This window comes from Petaurus breviceps, unplaced genomic scaffold (genome assembly GCF_028583685.1).
Source record: "Petaurus breviceps papuanus isolate PSGF00001 unplaced genomic scaffold, PetGlider_PUasm1.0 187, whole genome shotgun sequence".
In the NCBI taxonomy this organism is placed as follows: Eukaryota; Metazoa; Chordata; class Mammalia; order Diprotodontia; family Petauridae; genus Petaurus; species Petaurus breviceps.
Window position 1 is genome coordinate 6,880,595 of NW_027185799.1, and position 20,813 is coordinate 6,901,407.

Below are 20,813 nucleotides of genomic sequence, written 5' to 3' on the forward strand. Positions count from 1 at the left end.
CTGTGGATTCTTTAAGAGTTAATTCAAACATGCCAACTGTAAGTATTACTCCTGTATCAGACCACAGAAATCCTTTGAACCCAAGGCAATAATGGGATTCATGCAACAAACAAAAAGAAAAAACACATGTGATGGGTTAAGCCAAGATGGTGGAATAAAGGGAGGAACTCACCTGAACTCGTCCAAACTTTCTCTTCTTTCCCTCCTTCTTTCTTCCTTTCTTCCGCCTCCTCTTCTTCATTTTATTTTATTTTTTTTTTATCAAAAGGCTAGGACAATACAGAAAATTAGGTGGAATACTATCAAATTTCTTTTATGATACAAATATGGTGCTGACACCCAAGCCAGGAAGAGCCAGAAGAGATAAAGAAAATTAAAGGCCAATTTCCCTAATGAAAATTGATGCAAAAATTTTAAATAAAATACTAGCAAAGAGATTACAGCAATATATCACAAGGATCATACACTATGGCCAGGTGAGATTTATACCAGGAATGCAGGGCTGGTTCAATATTAGGAAAACTATCAGCATAACTGACCATATCAATAACAAAACTAACAAAAATCATATGATTATCTCAATGATGCTGGAAAAAAAGTCCAATGATATACAGCACCCATTCCTATTAAAAACAATACAGAGCATGGGAATAAAGAGAGTGTTCCTTAAAATGATAAGCAGTATCTATCCAAAACCATCAGCAAGCATTATCTATAATGGGAATAAGCTAGAAGCCTTCCCAATAGGATCAGGGGTGAAGCAAGGATGTTCATAACCACTCTTTTCCAAAATAGTACTAGAAATGCTAGTTATAGCAATAAGAGACAGAAAATAAATCAAAGAAATTAGAATACACAAGGAGGAAACAAAACCATCACTCTTTGCAGATGATATAATGGTATACTTAGAGAAGCCTAGAGAATCAAGTAAAAAACTGTTTGCATTAATTAACAGCTTTAGCAAAGTTGTGGGATACTTTAACTTAAACGTATATAAATTATCAGTATTTCCTTATGTGACCAACAAAGCCCAGCAGCAAGAGATAGAAAGAGAAGTTCCATTTAAAATAAATGTAAACAATATGAAATACTGGGGAGTCTACCTGCAAAGACAAAGCCAGAAACTATATGAACACAATTATAAGACACTTTTCACACAGATAAAGTCAGACCTAAAAATTGGGGAAAATATCAATTATTCATGGATAGGCCAAGACATATAATAAAAATGACAATTCTGCCTAAAACTAATTTACTTATGCCATACCAATCAGACTATCAAAGATGATTCAATAGAGCTAGAAAAAATAACAACAAAATGCATCTGGAAGAACAAAAGGTAAAGAATATCAAGTGAATTAATTTTTTTTTTATTGCAAAGGAAAACAATCTAGCAATACCAGATCTCAATTTATATTATAAAGTCGTAATCATCAAAACTATCTGGTACTGGCTAAGAAATAGAATGGTGGATCAGTGGAAAAGGTTAGGTTCAAATTACATTATATTAAATGAACACAATAATATAACATATAATAAACCCAAAGATCCAAACTTTTGTAACAAAAACTCATTATTTGACAAAAACTGCAGGGAAAACTGAAAAACAGCATGGCAAAAGTTAGGTATAGATCAACATCTCATACCATATACCAAGAGAAGGTCAAAATGGGTACATGATTTACACAGAAAGGGTGATAGCATAAGTAAAATTAAGAGAGTATGGAATAGTTTATCTGTCAGCTCAATGGAGAAGGGAAGATTTAGGACCAAAAGAAATATACAAAATATTACAAAATGCAAACTAGATAATTTTTATAATATAAAATGAAAAAGAGTTTTAACAAAGAAAACCAAATATATTATTGGTTTTGCAATAATAGAAATAAAACCACAACCAAAATTATAAGGAAAGCAGAAAACTGGGAAAATATTTTTTGCCACAAGTATCTCTGATAAAGGTCTCATTTTTCAAATATAGAGAGAATTGATTCAAGTTTATAGAAATATAAATCATTCCCCAATTGATAAATGGTTAAAGTATATGAACAGTTTTCAGACAAAAAAATCAAAGCTATCTATGGTCATATGAAAAACTTTTCTAAATCACTATTGATCAGAGAAATGCAAATTAAAACAACTCTGAGGTACCTATCAGAGTGGCTAATATGACAAAAAAGGAAAATGTTGGATGTTGGAGGGGATATGGGGAAACTGGGACACTAATGCACTGTAAATTGATCCAACCTTTCTGAAGAACAATTTGGAACAATGCCCAAAGGACTATAACACTGTGTATACCCTTTGATCCAGAAATACCACTGCTAGGTATATATCCAAAAGACATCCAGAAAAGGGAAAAGGATCTCTTTCTACAAATATTTATTGCAGCTATTTTTTGTGGTAGCTAAGAATTGGAAATCAAAGGGATGCCCATCACTTGGGGAATGGCTAAAGAAGCTGTGGTATTGTAAGGGTTATGGGATTTAAAGATCTTCCATGCCCCACTGGACTTGCTGATGTAGCAGGAAGGGGTGGGGCAAGAGGAAGCGGAAGCCAAGCTAGAGTTCCTGCAGTAACAGGCAGTGGCAGTGTTGTGGTAGCAGCAGAGGCAGCAGCAGTGGTAGCGGTAGCGGCCGAGGTGGAGGTGGAGGTGCAAACCCCTTTTTGAGCCAGTCAGAATTTGTGCTAAGGACTCCTGCTGAGGACTGCCAGGGGCCGGAGCTACTAGGACTATGCTTCCTGGACGCTGAGTAGGTGCAGTGAGTAGGCAGAGGAGGACCTTTGCCTGAGACCTTGCCTGTTCTGTTTTAAAGGCTTGAGAATATGGGTGCTTTCTACTTTATCACCTGTGCCAATTTCATAACTACTCTGATGGCTTTGACTTTCAGGTTTTGGGACTCAGTTATTTGGTATTTTAATAAATGTTCTAGCTTTATCCCCCATATAGAGAGCCTGGTATATTTTGTGATTAATAACCACATCAGCATATTTATAATTGCCATAGGCACTGTGAATATTGCATTGCTGATACAGGTATATGATTATAATGGGATATTACTGTGCTATAAGAAATGATGAGTAGGCAGACTTCAGAAAAACCTGGAGTTACAAGAACTGATACATAGTGAAGTGAACAGAACCAGGAGATTGTTGTACACAGCAGTATTTTTCAATGAAGAACTTTGAATGACTTGGCTATTCCCAGCAATACAATGATCCAAGACAATACCAAAGTATTAGTAATGAAGTATACTCTCTGCCTCCAGAGGGGGAAAAAAAAAACTGATATTGACTGAATACAGATTGAAGCATACTGTTTTTCACTTTCTTTTTTTTTTCTTTTATTCAAATCTTATTGTAAAAAATGACTAATATGGAAATGTTTTACATAATTGCACAGGTATAACCTATATCTGATTACTGTCTCAGAGAAGGAGAAGGGGAGGTATAGAATTTGGAACTAAAAACTTTACATAAAAATGTCAAAAACTTGAGGGTGGAAAGCTTTTCTTTTATGATTTCTTGAAATATAGCTCTGAAAAAAAAACAGGCTTTAAAAACAAACTGTTTTAAATGGAGCTACTTGACTACACCTTTAAACTCAAATCACTCTGGCTTTCACTGAATGGCCAATAATAGCTCCAATCCGAGACACTGTGGCTCACTGTTTAATTTTGATAGCTTAGAATGAGCATAGGTAGCAACTGTTTTATTTTCTAGTCAGAAACTCTGAGGGTCTTCCCCTTCCATAGTGATATTTTTGTGATGGCAGGCCAGGCCATCTTTTGTCTGAAAAGTCCCTGGTCATTGAATGAGCATTGCCTCAGATAAACTGAGACCTGGAAAAGAGCTTAATTTAGAAAGACTAAGGTCACCCACTGTATCCTGAGCTACTGACAGTTGTCTTGCCACTGGACTCTGATGACTCTGGAGGAGAGAGTAAGACTGATGACTTTTTGAAGCTCTACCTCACTTAAATTCAATCTATGTGCAAGTCAAGAAATCATCCTCATGTTGTCTTTGATCCTTTTCAAGAATAAAGGACAAACAACAACAACAAAAAGAACTATGTTATCAGTAGGGAAGTTAGAAGGGGTGCATATAAACAGTGAACAATTAGTTTGGATAATATTCACAAAAACAAAACTAAGGGGTGGGGAAAAGGAATGTCCTGGGAGAAGGCAGAAGGGAGAGGTAGAATGGGATAAATTATTTCAAATGAAAGAGCTTTTATAGTGGAGAGGAAGATGGGCGATAGCAGCAACGTTTGAACTTTACTCTCATCAGAACTGGCTCACAGATGGAATAACATACACCTTCAGTTGTGTACAGAAATCTATCTTACAACAAAGGGAAGTAGGAAGCAAAAGAGATAAGAAAAGGGGGGTGGGGGAGTTACTGACAGGAGGAAGCAAGAATTGGAGGAGGTGGTGGTCAAAAGTAAAACACTTTTGAGGAGAGACAGGGTGAAAAGAAAGAGAACAAAGGATAAATGGTGGAAAAAAGAAGCACGGTATGAAATAAACATAACTGTAAGTATGAATGGGATGAATTTACCCATAAAATGAAAGTAGAAAGCAGAGTAGATTAAATAACAGAATCCTGTAATATGCCGTTTGCAAGAAACAAACCCAAAGCAGACAGGCAGCAGGAGAATATGTTATGCTTCAGCTAAGGAAAACAAAAGGGGCAGGAGGGGGGAAGGGGTTGAGAGTAACAATCTAATATCACACAAAGCAGAAGTAAAAACAAACCTATTAAAAGAGACAAGGAGTGAAACAATATTTTAGCTAAAAGGTACCATGGACAATGTAATATTAATACTAAAATATACGTACCAGATGGTATAGAATTTAAATTCTTAAAGGAAAAGTTAAATGAGTTACATGAGGAAATGGACAATACAATCATACGAGTGTAGGACCTCCCACTTGCCCTTTTCAGAACTAGATAAATAAGATAAAATAAGGAAGGAAAAAGTTAAGGAAATAAATAGTATTTTAGAAAAATGAGATGTGAGAAAGAACTCTGGAGAAAATCAAACAGAAATAGAAAGGAAAGGCGCAGCTAGGTGGCACAGTGAGTAAAATGCTGGCCTCAGAGTAGGGAGGACCTGAGTTCAGTTCTGCCCTCAGACACTTAACACCCACACCTACAACCCCCCCCCACACACACACAAAAAAAAAAAAAAAAACAAGCCGTGTAACCTTGGGCAAGTTACTTAACCCCAATTGCCCTCCAAAAGGCAAAAAAAAAAAAAAATAGAAAGGAATACACCTTTTCTCAGCAGTACACTAAGAAGGTACCGTCTCAAAAACTGATCATGTATTAGTGATAAAAACCTCCCAACCAACTGTAGAAAAGCAGAAATATTAAATGAATCCTTTTCAATTCATGATGCAATAAAAATTACATTCAATAAAGGACCATGAAAACATAATTTAAAAATTAAATGGAAACCAAATAATCGAATCCTAAAAATTGGGTGGGACAAAGAACAAATCACAGAAACAATAAATAATTTCATTAAAGAAAATGACAACAATGAGGTCCTGAGATGTGTGACCAGGTGCCAGAGTGGGTGGAGGTTTCCGAGAAGGTAGCCAACTAATAGCTCCAGGAGGTGGGAAAACCCCAGTGATTTGGGACAAAGCTCTCCTCTCTGGAAGCAGAATTCTACTATGCCAAAAAGCTCAAAAGTCAAATAATTGAGTGGCAACATGAGCAAGCAAAGGAAGCAAAGCAAGCTCACCAAACTGACGTTAGACTCCTATTTAGGGGAGACAAAAAGGATCAAAGCATGGAACAAGAGGAGGACAATGAAGTCAGAACTCCTGTACCAAAAGCTTCCAAGAAAAATATGACCTGGTTACAGGACATAGAGGAACTTAAGAAGGATTTTGAAAACCAAATGAGAGAAGTGGAGGAAAAATTGGGAAGAGAAATGAGAACAGTGCAAGAAAATCATGAAAAGGGAGTGAACAACCTGACTGAAGAAAATAACACCTTAAAAAAATAGACTAACTCAAATGGCAAAAGAGGCTCAAAAAGCCAATGAGGAGAAGAATGCCTTAAAAACGCGAATTTGCCAAATGGAAAAAGAATCTCAAAAGCTCACTGAAGAGAATTATTCCTTCAGAATTAGATTGGAGCAAATGGAAGCTAGTGACTTTATGAGAAATCAAGATACTATTAAACAGAACCAAACAAATGAAAAAATAAAAGGCAATGTGAAATATCTCATGGGAAAAACCACTGACCTGGAAAACAGATCCAGGAGAGATAATTTAAAAATTATCAGACAACCTGAAAGCCATGATCAAAAAAAGAAACTAGAAATCATCCTTCAAGAAATTCTCAAGGAAAACTGCCCTGATGTTTTTAGAACCAGAGGTCAAAATAGAGGTTGAAAGAATCCACCAATCAACTCTTGGAAAAGATCCCAAAAAGGAAATTCCTAGGAATATTATATCCAGGTTCCAGAGTTCCCAGATCAAGGAGAAAATATTACAAGTAGCCAAGAAGAAACAATTTGAATTCTGTGGAAACACAGTCAGGATAACACAGGATATGGCAGCTTCTACACTGAGGGATTGAAGGGCTTGGAATATCATATTCCGGAGGTCAAAGGAGCTGGGATTAAAACCAAGAATCACCTCCCCAGCAAAACTGAATATCATATTTCAGGGGAAAATATGGTCATCCAGTGGAATAGAGGACTTTCAAGCATTCTTTCGTCACATCTTGATGAAAAAAACAGAGTTGAATAGAAAATTTGACATTCAGATACAGGAAGCAAGAGAAGCATGAAAAGGTAAACAGGGAAAAGAAATCATAAGGAACTTATCAAAGTTGAATTATTTACATCCCTACATGGAAAAATAATAATTGTAACTTATGAAACTTTTCTCAGTATAAGAATAGTTGAAGGGAATATAAATGTATACATACATATATGTCTATATAGGAGGATACATGGGCGTATGAATACATATGTGAGTTGTGTATATATGTGTATAGGTATACATAGAAAGAGAGCATAGGACCAATTGAATAGGAAGGGATGATACTTAAAAGGTGAAATTGAGAGGTGAGAGAGAAATATGAGAGGAGATGGAGAGAGACAGAATGAGGTAAATTATCTCATATATAAGAGGCAAGGGAAAACTGTTACAATGGAGGGGAAGAACAGGAAGGCAAAAGGTAATGGGTCAACCTTACTGTCACTGAATTTGGCTTAGGGAGGGAATGACATACACACTATAATAGGGTATCTCACCCTACAGGAGAGTAGGGGAGAAGGGGATGAGAGGGGGGATGATGGAGGGGAGGGCAGGTTGGGGGGGAAGGAGGTTAGAAGCACACACTTTTGAAAAGGGACAGGATCAGAGGAGAGAATAGAACAAGTGGGGTGTGGGATAGTGTAATGGGAATGTAAATTTTTAAGATCTTCCCTGACCATAGGCTTAGATGCACCTGGAGCCTGTGGTGGGAGGCTTGTTTTTCAACAGATACTTTGTGATTGGGCAGTGGGTCAAGAAGGTTGTTACATTCTCTGAGTCATAAGAAGGCTATATAAACCCTGATGTGAGGCTTTGTTTTGGGGCTCACTTTGAGAAGTGTTGTGTAATTTGACCAGATGAGACTCTGGGCAGCCGTTGTTGAGAGCCCCCTGACTTTGAAAACCCAGATGTTGATGCTTCCCTCTCTGGTAACTGGGATTGGATATGGATGTATGTAATGGTTGGACAGTTTGGAAGCCTGTCTGCTGAAATGTTCTTGTAACTTATGCTTGTAACATCTGTATATTCTGAAGTTCGGGGTGCTGACATTTTCCCCCTGAACTAGGTAAACGATATTTATTTGATTAATTAAATAAGCTTGTTAACCCATTTTGGGTTGCTTTCCTTTATCAAAGCAGATCCAAGAACCTGTGTTGGCAGCCACCCTGGGGATGCTGGGGTGCTTGCTGCTACAGATAGGATGGAGCGAAATACAGTCTTTCACAATATATCCACAATGGAAATGTTTTGTATAGCTATACATGTACAACCTGTATTGAATTGCCTATCTTCCCAGTAAGGATGGGTGACGAGGGAGGAAGGGAAATAGTCTGGAATTCAAAATTTTAAAATCAAATGTTTAAAAAAATATTATTATTATTTCTTTTTATATGCAACTGGGAAATAAGATATACAGGCACTGGGGTATAGAGATCTAAGTTGCCCTACTGGAAAGTTGGAGGGAGGATGGGGTAGGCTATAGATGAGAGCAGATTGGGGAAGGGGGCATACAGTGGGATCACTGTTTAGGAGTGGTGAGTAGGAGAAAGATGAGGAGAAAATTTGTAACAAAATCTTGTGGAAATGAATGATGTAAACTAAAAGTAAAGATAAAATTAAATTTAAAAAAAAGAAAAGAAAGAAGAGAACCAAATTACCAGTATCAAAAATGAAGAATTCAGCACTAATAAAAGATGAAATTAGATCAATTATTAGGAATTATTTTGCCCATGTACAAGTCAATAAATCTAAGAAACTAAGCTAAATGTATACACATTTGCAAAAATATAAATTGCTCAGATTAACAGAAGAGGAAATAGAATACTTGATAGAATACTAAAATAACTTTGTAATTGAACATGCCATCAATAAGCTCCCTAAGAAAAAATCCCCAGAATCTGATGGTAGTGAATTCTACCAAACATTTAAAGAACAATTAATTGCAACATATACAAATTATTTGGAAAAATAGGCAGAGAAGAAGTCCTTCCAAAGTCCTTTTACAACACAAGTATGGTGCTGACACCTAACCTAGGAAGAGGAAAAACAGAGAGAGAAAAGTATAGACCAATTTCTCTAATGAATATTGATACAAAATTTTAAAATAAAATAGTAGCAAGTAAATGACAGCAATATATCATAAAGACCATATATTATGAGAAGGTGGGAGTTATACAGGGATGTTTGAATATTAGGAATACCATTAACATACTTGACCATATCAGTAACAAAACCAACAGAAATCATGATTATCTCTATAGATGCAGAAAAAGTTTTTGATGTAATGCAACAACCATCTCTATTAAAAACACTAGAAAGCATAGGAATAAATGGAACTTTCCTTAAAATTATAAGTAATATTTATCTAAAACCATCAGCAAGCAGTTTGTACAACAGGCCTTCCTGATAAGATCAGAGGTGAAGCAGGCATGCCCATTTTCACCACTATTATTCAGTATTATATTAGAAAAGTTAGTTTAGCAATATGACAAGACAAAGTAATTGAAGGAATTAGAACAGGCAATGAGAAAAAAAACTATCACTCTTTGCAAATGATATGATGATATACTTAGAGAATTACAGAGAAACAACTAAAAATTAGTTGAAATAATTAACTTCAGCAAAGTTGCAGGATATAAAATAAACCTACATAAATCATCAGCATTTCTATATACTACCAACAAAGACCAGCTGCAAGAAATAGAAAGAGAAATTTCATTTAAAATAACTGTAGACAATATAAAATACTCGCAAATCTACCTGCCAAGACAAACTCAGGAACTATATGAAAGCAATTGTAGAATATTTTTCACACAAATAAAGTCAGATCTAAATAACTGAAAAAATATATTAATTGCTCAACAATAAGCTGAGCCAAAATAATAAAAATGACAATTCTACCTAAATTAATTTACATATTCAATGCCATACCAATCAAATTATCAAGAAATAATTTTAAAGAGCTAGAAAAATAATAATAAAATTCATCTGGAAGAACAAAAGACCAAGAATGTCAAGGAAATTTATGGAAAAATGTGAAATAAGGTAGCCTAGCTGTGCCAGATCTCATACTGTATCATAAAAGTAGTAATCATAAGAACAGTCTGGTACTATATAAGAAATAGAGTAGGATCAGTGCAATAGATTAGGTATATAATATACAGCAGAAAATGAACATAACAATCTAGTGTTTGATAAACCCAAGGATCCAAGGTTTTGGGAAAGAACTCAGTATTTGACAAAAATTGCTTGGAAAACAGGAAAGCAGTTTGACAGAAACTATGTATAGACCAATATCTTACATTATATACCAGGATAAGGTCAAAATGTACGTATGATTTAGACATAAATAGTGACAGCATAAGCAAATAGGGCAATGGAAAAATTTACCTGTCAGCTGTATGGATAAGAGAAAAATTTATAACCAAACAGGAGACAGAGCATTATGAAATATAAAATGGATAATTTTGATAAATTAAAAAGATTTTTCACAAATGAAACCAAGATTACAAGGAAAGCAAAAGGCTGGGAAAGAAATTACAAGTATCTCTGATAGAGGCTTCCTTTCCCAAATATATAGAGAACTGAGTCAAATTTATAAAAAGACAAAGTATTCCCCAATTTATAAGCGGTCAAAGGATATGAAAGAGTTTTCAGACAAAGAAATCAAAGCTATCTGTAATCATATGAAAAATGCTCTAAACTACTGATTAGAGAAATGCAAATTAAAACAACTCTGAGGTACCACTTAATACCTATCAGATCAGCTAATGTGACAGAAAAGGAAAGTGATATATGTGAAAGGGAATGCGGGAAAACCAGGACACTCATATGCTGTTGGTGGAGTTGTAAACTAACCTAACCATTCTGGAGAGCAATTTGGAACTATTCCCGAAGAATTCTCCTATGCCCAAAGTGTATAAACTTTGTGTATAAACTAAGTGTATAAACTTTGATAGAGCAATACCACTCCTAGGTCTATATCCCAAAGAGATTTTTTTTTTAATTTAAAGGGCCTATTTGTATGATAATATAAATAGCAGCTCCTTTTGTGGTGGCAAAGAATTGGAAATTGAAGAGATACTTATCAATTAGAGAATGGGAGAACATATTATGATATATTAATGAAATGGAATACTCTTGTGCTATAAGAACTGAAAAGCAGGATGATTTCTGAAAAACCTGTAAAGATTTACAAGAAATGATGCAAAGTGAAGTGAGCAGAACCTGCAGAACATTGCATACAGTAAGAGCAGTATTGTGTGATGATCAACTGCCAATGATTTAGCTGTTCTCAGCAATACAGTGATCTAAGATAATTCCAAAGGACTCATAATAAATAATGCTAGTCACCTCCAAAAAAAGAACTGATGGAGTCTGAATGCAGCTCAAAGCATACTATTTTTCATTTTCTTTACTTTCTTCATGTTTATTTTTTTGGTCTCTAGTTTCACAACATGACTAATATGGAAATATGTTTTGCATGATTATACATGTATAACCTACATAAAATTTCTTGCCATCTCAGGGAGGAGATAAACATATATAATTGGAAAAAATAAAATATTAATTAAAAATAAAAAAAACATTTTAAAAATTATGGAAATTGCATTTAATATTATGAATGAGTATAGCCTGTACCACTTTGTCTCCTTTTGCAATACTAAGCTATACTAGTAGCTCAGATTCAATTGGGAACAACCTTTCAGGCCATCCTGAAATCAAAAGAGAGAAGCAAAAGAAAAGGTATCCATCTAATAGTAAGACAGAAGGAAATCAGCAAATTGAGGAGCAGAAATATGACCACTTCAAAGTGAAACCATAGCCTGGTAACACCCTGCTTACTCAAACCTTGTTGCTTTTCAGAGAGATTCCCAGAGTGATGCGAGTTCCTATACTGCAGTAACACAAAAATTATCTATTTGAGCATTTTGGGAATAAGAACCTTAAGACCTTAGGTGTTCCTGGTAAGGAGAAAAAGGGAACTCAACTTCTAGCCTTGCCAGCTAATTGAGGGGCAAACATGGAGGATAGGGGAAGAAAAGATTAGGAATACTGATGTGGAATACCTTAAAATTAAACTGTAAGATTAATTTCTATTGTTCTTGAGTGAGACAGTGACCCTTACCCAAATAATTGTTCAGATTCTCAAGGTAAGAGCCAAAGGAACATTTTATCATGGTCTCACAATAAAGGGCATCACAACTGCCAGGGTTACCAGCAGGGAGAAGTGACAGAAGGTAAAGCTTGATTATATACCCTAAGGCAAAGAACCGCCCCCCCCCCCCCATCACTGACCTTTACTCCCATTGGTCAGGAGCTCAGGCTCACAGTCTAAGGAGAAATCCTACCCCAGATCCAAGGAAAGGGGAAGTACTGCTACACAAAAAGTATATGCTTATCTAGCAGGATCTGAACGTATGACAGGAAAGCAGGGTTTACAACAGTCTTAAGTTTCCTGTTCCTATAAATCAGGTGCTTTCTAGTAAATGGAAACTTAGGCCTTGTTCTATTGCAGAGCCAGTCTGAGAAGTTTTCACCTCTCTCACTCATTCTGATAGCCTCTTCCCACTTTGAAAGCTTCAAGAATCCCATTGTTGAAATAAATTGTCTTGGTCAGAACTATTTGCAAAACTACTTGTCTTTGGAAATTACCTTAAAAAAAATACACACAAGTAAGAGATGAATGGGAGTGGCCATTGGTAGAGTGGGAGGGAGTTAAACCATAAAGTTAGATTCCAGGGAAATCACAGAATGTTGTTGCTTCAGATAAACTAAGACCTGGGAAAAACCTTAGCTTAAAAAACCAAGGTCTTTCACTTCATCCAGGGCCATCTCCAGTCGTCCTGATCTGTATCTTGCCGCTGTGACTGGATAGCTCTGGAGGAGAGTGAGGCTAGTGACTTTGCACAGCCCTTCCTCACTTAAATACAATTCACTTGCAAGTCAAGACATCATCCTCCTGATGTCATTGATCCTCTTTGAGAATGAAAGACAAACATGATTCCAAAACACAGTGACAACCATAGAATGAAATAAGAATACAAACCTACACAGGAAAAGAGGGAGCCAAAATGTGAATGGCAGCAAGAAGTTTCCAGAACCTGAGACACATGGAACATGGCAGTATTTTGGAACGACCTCTACCATTGGGTGGTGTGCATTATAACTAGAAGATAGTAAAAAGCTCTTGGAGTATAGTGTTATGAATAAAAGAGATGATGAACATGGGAAATGATGCCTTTGGTCAAATACATAAAGTAAGTGTGACACTATGTTTTCGTGTGTGATTCACAGACTACCATACCTCTGAAGGCACTTCCAAAAGAGGAACTCTGGAAAATGTTTGAGTAATTATGTCATCATTGGGATATATTACCTTTTAAGGCAAATACTTTTAAGGATAATGCTCACTTGGATACATAAATTCTGATACATTTGTTTCAAATAGTCTCATTAATTTCCAATCATATTTTGAATATGATACCACATTATGTAACTATCCATGGATTTTTATTTTGTCCAGTTATTCTAATGGCAGTTGGGTAATCAATTTTGTAACATCTCATTTGTTCTGCCACATTAATGATTAATGTATTGATTTTTGTGGATCTGAGCAGTTACCCTACGGTATAACAAGACAAGATGTTGGGATTATTAGGGTAACTGCTCAGATCCATGAACAATAAATGACCTGGAGAAGAAAAGATTCTGAAGGAACATTCTAGTTGTTTTCAAGTGAAAGGCTGTCATGTGGAGGAAGAGCTAGACATGTTCCATTTGGCCCAGGAGCAATGGGTACAAGGTGCAAGAAAAGCAAATTGAAGTGCAATGTCAGGGAAAACTTCCTAACAATTAAAGCTGTCTACAAGTGGAATTGGTTGCCTCAAGAGAGGTGGTGGTTTCCCCCTCTGTGGAAAATTTCCAGCGGAGTTTGGGCAACCCACTTATGGGTATGATATAGTAGAGATTCCTTTCATGTTTGTTTTGGATTAGATGGCAACTGAGAGCCCTTCCAACTCTCAAATCCCATAATCACATGGAAGAGCTGGGATTTGTCCTCTAACACCAAATCAAGGCCTCTTTTCCTCATATAACACTAGCTCCCCTGTATTTTAACAGCTACCTCACTGTTACTCATTTTTCGAAATTAGTAATAAAAATTCTAATTTTAATTTAACAACTATATCATCATGTGTTCTCTTCTGCCTAAAACCTACACATTCTATGAAAACAGGGAAGGGAGACAAAGGAAGTAGATGGGACTGGTTCCTCAATGCTTCTACCATACCAAGTCTGAGCCATCTTGGGATGAAGAGGTTCTGGGAATAAAACCTGGAGAGTCTTCAGATCAAACAGACAATACTATTTTTCCTTGTGCCAAATTAAAAGAAAATGAACCATGGAGACATTAAACCCTAAGCAAAGGAAGAAGTGAAAGATTAGTTAGCAAGGACAGGATTAAGAGCTGAAATAAGGACAGACTATGGCTTCTTCCCTAGGGGGCAAGTTTCCTTCTAAAATAGATATGTTTCCTCCCCAGAGCTATTACTGCACCTATATTTTGTTTTGTGCTATTGTTACAGAGCCAAGCCCTCAAGCTTGGCTAGCCACCCCCTCAGGCCTATCATCAGAGCATGCTTCTCATGGGCCCTGCTTTTGCCCATCCCAACCCCTGGGGGGAAGAATCAGATTACCCCCTTTCCAAGATGCAAGCATATCCTCAATTGGATTGTCTTCTTGTGCAATGGGTGCATTGTTTCTATCCTCCATCTATAAAATAATAGGGATAAGGATAGAGTCTGGATCTGTGACTTCACTGATGTAGAGAAACCTCCGGATAAAGAAAATTTCTATAGCAATGGTTAGCAACTTCTAGACAACTTAGTAGCCTTAGAAGTAGGGATGCCAAGAGAGGTCAAGCAATTTGCCAAGGGTCACAGAGGTAAGAGGCAGGACTGGAATCCAAATGTTCCTGGCTCCAAGGCCAACTCTCTATCCACTATGCCATGATAACTATAGCTAATGATAATAGATAACATTTGTAAATGGTTAAATTGCAAAACACTTTACATATGTTATCTCACATGATACAATCACTCTGTGAGGTAGGTGTTATCATTATCCCCATTTTGCAGATGCAGAAACTGAGTCCAAGAAAGGTTAAATGACTTCTCCAGGGTCACACAACTGTTAAGTGACTGAAGCATCATTTAAATTCACATGTTCCTGATTCCACTTCCACTAAACTACCCACTTACACACACACACATACACAAACACAGATATACACACACAGACACACACATACACACACATGTACACACACACCCCTTCACCACCACTCCTAAAATTACAGCTGATTATAGCTCAGAGACACATGGACCAAAAAAAAAAAAAAAAGACCTACAAAACACCAGTAGGAAAACATAAGTGAATAACACATAAATTCTATGCAATGAACTATATTTTACAAGACAATTATCTGTGAAGGCACTTGCAACAAGAATGTTTAAAGAATTCTTTGGTTATTTGGATAAAAAGATGGCTGATGGGACAAAATGGTTGTAACTTTGACATAATATTAGTTAAGACATCAACTTCCATAAAGATCATAATTCATCAGCTCAGGCAAAGCAAGGGGTTAGAACTTAGGCATCAATCTTTTTCTGAATAATGAGAACAAATTACATATCTCCAATTTTTCCCCTGTTTGGAATAACTTCTTTTCCAGTCACCTTCGACCAATGAGAAGCACATTAAACATACACATACACATTCCTTAGAAATCCCACATGGGTCTTTTCTTTCCTTGCACATTTGTAACTGCGGCTTTTATGTCGTGTGGTTGGAATCAGCCACAGGCAGAAAACAGGGCTGATTCTGGCATAGTAATGACATTTTATGGGCATCCGGAAAGAGCTGAACACCATACCAAAGAAATGAAACAAAACAACTCGTTATATGGCCTACGTTTATCTGCACATGAAATAGGGTTGCAAAGGAGACTTCAAACAAAAACTTGGCTTCAGTGAGTTCACTTAAGCCCTATTCTACAACAAATTTGATTATATATAGTTAGAAATTAGGAGCAGTAAACAGGTAGACAGAGACACTTGGCAGTGAAACAAATAAACATTAGAGACCAAATAGTTCTGGAAAAAAAACCCACTAAGATCGGTTAAGATAGCCTACACAATTCAGAATCTGAAAAAGTGTTTCCCAAATTAAACTCAAAGACTCACTGGAATACTACTAAAGCTTACATAGAAGTCTTTGCATTGGATGATAGCTATAAGAAAGAGGCAAAACCCACACACTAGGACACATACTGAGAGTACGGAGTATGACGTGAAGTGATACTGAGAGGTTAAAGGACATACGAAGCCTTGAATCTGGAGTCAGGATCCTGTTTTCAAGCCCTGCCTCTACCACTAATTATCTTTATAAATTCAGAGATCCCTTCACCGCTCTAATTATGGTAGAACTTTAAATTTTACAAAAAAAAATTAAGTATATTATCTCACTTTACAATAGTAACTTAGATCTATATAGCACTTTTTTGTTTTGCATTGTACCTTCCTCACAAATCAGTAAGATGGGTATTGCAAATATTATTATCTCTATTTCACAGGTAACAAAACTGGGGCCTAGGGGTTAATCTACAGAATTCCTCTATAAGAATCCCCTCTAGAAAATACCCCCAAGTAGTCATCCATCCTTTGCTTGAAAGTCGCCAATAAGGAGGAATCTCCAATATCCTAAGGCCTTCTAGGCCACTTTTAAATAGCAGTAATTGCTAGATACTTTTTCCTTGCATCAGGCTCAAGTTTGTCCCTTGCCTCTTTGTCACTACCACTCAATGCTACTGCCCTCTGTAACCAAGGATGGGAAGTGAGTTTGATTTTCCATACTTTAGCTCTTCAATTATTCAGTCAGCTATCATGTCTCCTCCATGTCTTCTACAGGCTAAACCTCCCTTCCTAAATTAATCCTCACAAAACATGTATGTGAGGTCCTTCACCACCCTACTTTCTTCCTTGGGATACAAGCCAGTCTTCCTCCCTTGAAGATCCCCAGATGCACTGAAATCAAATTTACTCCATGATTATGTTAGGTCTTGGCAATGATAAGAATGAGGTGACAGCAGAAGAATTCAGGGCTGCTGTTCCTCATGAGATCGGGCATGCAACTTGAAGATACAACCGGCATGAAAAACAAACTTTTGCGAAGATCCCACCCTCTGTAGAGATCCCTGTTTTCCCACTGCAACAGTACAGGCCCTGTCCTGCCTGGGTCTATCAGCCAATGTCTACTGGTGGTGATGGTTGTTTTTATTTCTCCTTTTGTTTATTAGGGGAGAGCTTACAGGTTCCCTATTCTTCTTCTCCTAATCTGGGGAGTAAGATGTTGTATATTACAGGCTGTTTATGTTTATTTTGTTCTGAAAATAATGCATGGAGAATAAAAGATAAAATGTGGTGGTAAAACAGGGACAGGAAATGGGCTATATGGTCCAATACAGATCAACAGTTCTCCAATTTTTAGTCTTAGAGAACTATTACATTGAGCGGGTAAGGTACTTCTCTAGAGTCACACAGTCTATCAGAGGCTGACCTTGAATAACTAGGTCTTCTTAACTTGGAAAAAGGTCATCTTTCTACTATGCCACTTCCCCAGGCACCCACAATTGAATATCATAGTCCAGATGTGGTCAGGGCATAGGACTTTAGGTTGACACAGCTAGTCATTATCAGAACTGGGATCCAAAACCAGGTCTCTTCTAACTCTCATACCACTACTCCTGCCACTGTACCACATTATCTCTATGTGAGAAATGTAAAATGGAGATAGCTTCTGTGAGGGAAGCAAAGCACTGCAGAAATGGGCATTTTTCTTATAATGTTTTAAAAACTAAAAGAATGGCTAAAACATGCAGCCAAGTGCTAAAAAAGTAATATGAAAATTTCATCATAAGGCAAATGGTCTTCATTTAGACTTATTTTAAAAAGGACCCTTGGCAGAAAAAAAAATATATATATATATATGTATATTTGTGTGTAGATATATATGTATATATCTACACACACATATATATATCTACACACACATAACCATATATGTATATATAATTTTAATGGTTATTCTCAGTTTCCATGTAAGTTTGATTTGATGAGCCAGGGATATCAAGGCTGGCTGGGTCTAGGGATCAGTTTTACAGGGAGTAAACAGCCTAATCATAAGATCACAGATTTATAGCTGGAAGGGACATCAAAGATTTTGTAAACCAACACTCTCATTTTACCAATGAAGAAACAGACTTTGAATGAGTAAGTGGCTTTCACACAGTTACAGAGATAGTAAGATAAGAGACAGGATTCAAACCCAAGTTTTCCTGATTCCTAGTTCAGAACTTTAACCAACATACCATGCAAACATTCCCTATAGGAATATGCCATGTGACAATTTCTTGCTCAGTTAAATCTGATTTGGCTAAAGGCACACTTTCTCACTAAAAGCAGAAAAACAATGCAATGCAGAGCGGTTTTCTGCTCTTTTCTCCTCGGGTGAGCCTTCCTGAGTTTCCTTTTACACAAGTGTTGACTTTCGAAGGGAAATTTACATGGCAACTTGCCTTGGCTCTTGATAAAAGTTAGTGGAAAACACACTATGCCAACTACATTACAGTCAGACCAAAAGGGGAAAAAATACATTCATTCAAAGCAATTTGTATCTGCTGCTTAAAATATTTTATTATCCCAGCCCCCACTCAAATGCTCCCACATATGCCTTTACCTGAATTTTTATTTTCTAGGATTTGCTAGTTAGAAATTAAGGATTGAAGGTAGTAGGAAAAGAAAAAGGCTAAACATGAAGAGAATTGAATGATTCCTTCTTGATCTAAGTGCTCACAATTATTTTCCTCTAATTAAGGTTGAGGATAGCTACAAATCCATTGCAGTCAGCATAACATAATGAAAAGGCCACTAGGCTTGGGGTCTGAAATACCCAGCTCCTTCACTTCTTTACTATGTGATGTAAGGGAAGTCACTTCTCAACCCTGGGGCCCTGTTTTCTCATCTTTAAAATTACAGGATTTGACTGGATTACCTCTAAGGTTCTTCTATCTCTATGAATCCTTTGTGTGAATCCTTTTGAGACTGACTGAAATAATAGTGATAAAAATGAGATCCGTTAGGAATGTCTCTGATATAATGTCTTGGGACAGACGTGAATGGTATAAATTTGTTAGACACGATCAGGCACTATAATAACACATATGTAGAGTTGGAAAGGGCCTTTAGGTCACCAAGAACTTCTCATTTTACAGATGAGATACAGCTTGTAAATGTTTGATGTAGGATTTGAACTGGGGTCTTCTTGATTCCATGACCAGCATTCTATCCAATGTATCTAATCCAGTTGCCTCCATCACAGATTTAGGGATGAAAGGGACTTGAGGGGTTCTCCAGTGCAACTCTATCACTTCACTGATGAGGTAACAGAGGCCCAGAACGATTAAATGACTCGCCTAAAGGTCACGAATATAGTAAATAGAGCCAGCACTGAAACACAGATCCTATGATTCTAGATACAGCATTCTTTCTGCTGCACTTGATCCAAGGAGGCTATGACACATAGGCATATACATCAACATAGCTTCCCAATATCAGGAATGCAAGGGGCCTACTGAAAAAAATAGAAAAATCACGAAAAATCACAGAGAAGAGTAGAAGATTAAGAGTATTAATGGAAAGCATGAAACCATAAAGTAGTAATTTTCAATTCGATTCAATAAGTGATTTTAAAGGTGCCCACCATGTGCAAAATTCTGTCCTAGGTATTAGTGATACAAAAAGGTAAAAGACAGACAACAAACACTATTTCTTCTTATCAAGGGTCTTATATTGGAAGATCACAATATTTAGGAGGAATGGTATAAGTATTTACTGTTCAGTCATTCAGTTGCATCCATCTCTTTGTGACCCAATGGACCAAAGTTCTCTATGGGGTTTTTCTTAGCAAAGATAAGGGAGTAGTCTGCCATTTCCTTCTCTAGCTGATCCTTTTGTCAAACAATCAGAGGTTAAGTGATTTCCCCAAGATCACATAGCTAAAGAGTGTTTGAGGCTGGACCTGAACTCAGGTTTTCCTGACACGAAGTCCAGTGTACCCCTTAACTGCCCAAGTATTTAAGAGCTACTATGTGCCAGACACTGTGCTAAGTACTTTACAAGAATTATCTCATTTGGTCCTAACAACAGTTACCTGTGAGGTACGTGCTATTATTATCCCCATTTTACATTCAAGAAAACGGATGCAAACAAAGGTTTTAACTTGCCCAGGGTTGTAGCTAGTATAAGTCAGAGGCTGGATTTGAACTCAGGTCTTCCTGACTTCTGGCCTAGTGCTCTATCTACTATACCACCCAACTGCCTCCATATTTAGATAAATATTAAGACTAATTGGTACTAAATAAAAATAAGTCAGTCAGAATAGATGAGACATTAATGAATTAGGACAAGGTGTATTCATTATATTAGCCATTAACCTAAAATCACAAACTCCTGAAAAAGTATTAATTTTTCTTTTTTTTTTTTTTTTAAAGCAATCGGGGTTAAGTAACTTGCTCAAGGCTACACGGCCAGGTGTTTCTGGGTGGGTGCCAAGTGTCTGAGCCCGGGATTCGATCTTCAGGTCTTCTCAACACTGGAGCCGGTGCTCTCACTCGCTGTGCTACCTGGCCGCCCCCAAAAGTATTAAGTTTTCAACAACAACAACACAAAAAAATTTAAGTATACCAGCCTGGCAAAAATGGTTATAAAGCAACATTCCAGCATCTCATATTGTACATCACAAAATGATCTAAAATGTAAAATGTTTAAAAGAAAAATACAACTAGAGGACAAGGGATTGCCATATATTTCACAACTGTGGAGAAAGGAATTCTTTATAGGCTGCAGCTTAGAGATGAAATAAATGAGTTGGATTATATAGAAATGAAAAGTCACTGTACAACCAAAGCAC

At 36.7% G+C, this 20,813-nt stretch overlaps 1 long non-coding RNA gene across 3 annotated transcripts in view; it reads right to left on the reverse strand.

Annotated features, from left to right (window-relative positions):
• LOC138163172 (uncharacterized) overlaps nt 1-20,813 on the reverse strand; it is a 107,870-nt gene that overhangs the window by 47,751 nt on the left and 39,306 nt on the right. For 2 of the 3 annotated variants that reach the window (XR_011168833.1, XR_011168831.1), the window contains exon 2: nt 173-269. The exons of the other annotated variant lie outside the window; for it this stretch is intronic. This is a non-coding gene — a long non-coding RNA (uncharacterized lncRNA). The remainder of the gene's footprint in view (nt 1-172; nt 270-20,813) is intronic. 3 annotated transcript variants of the gene reach the window in all.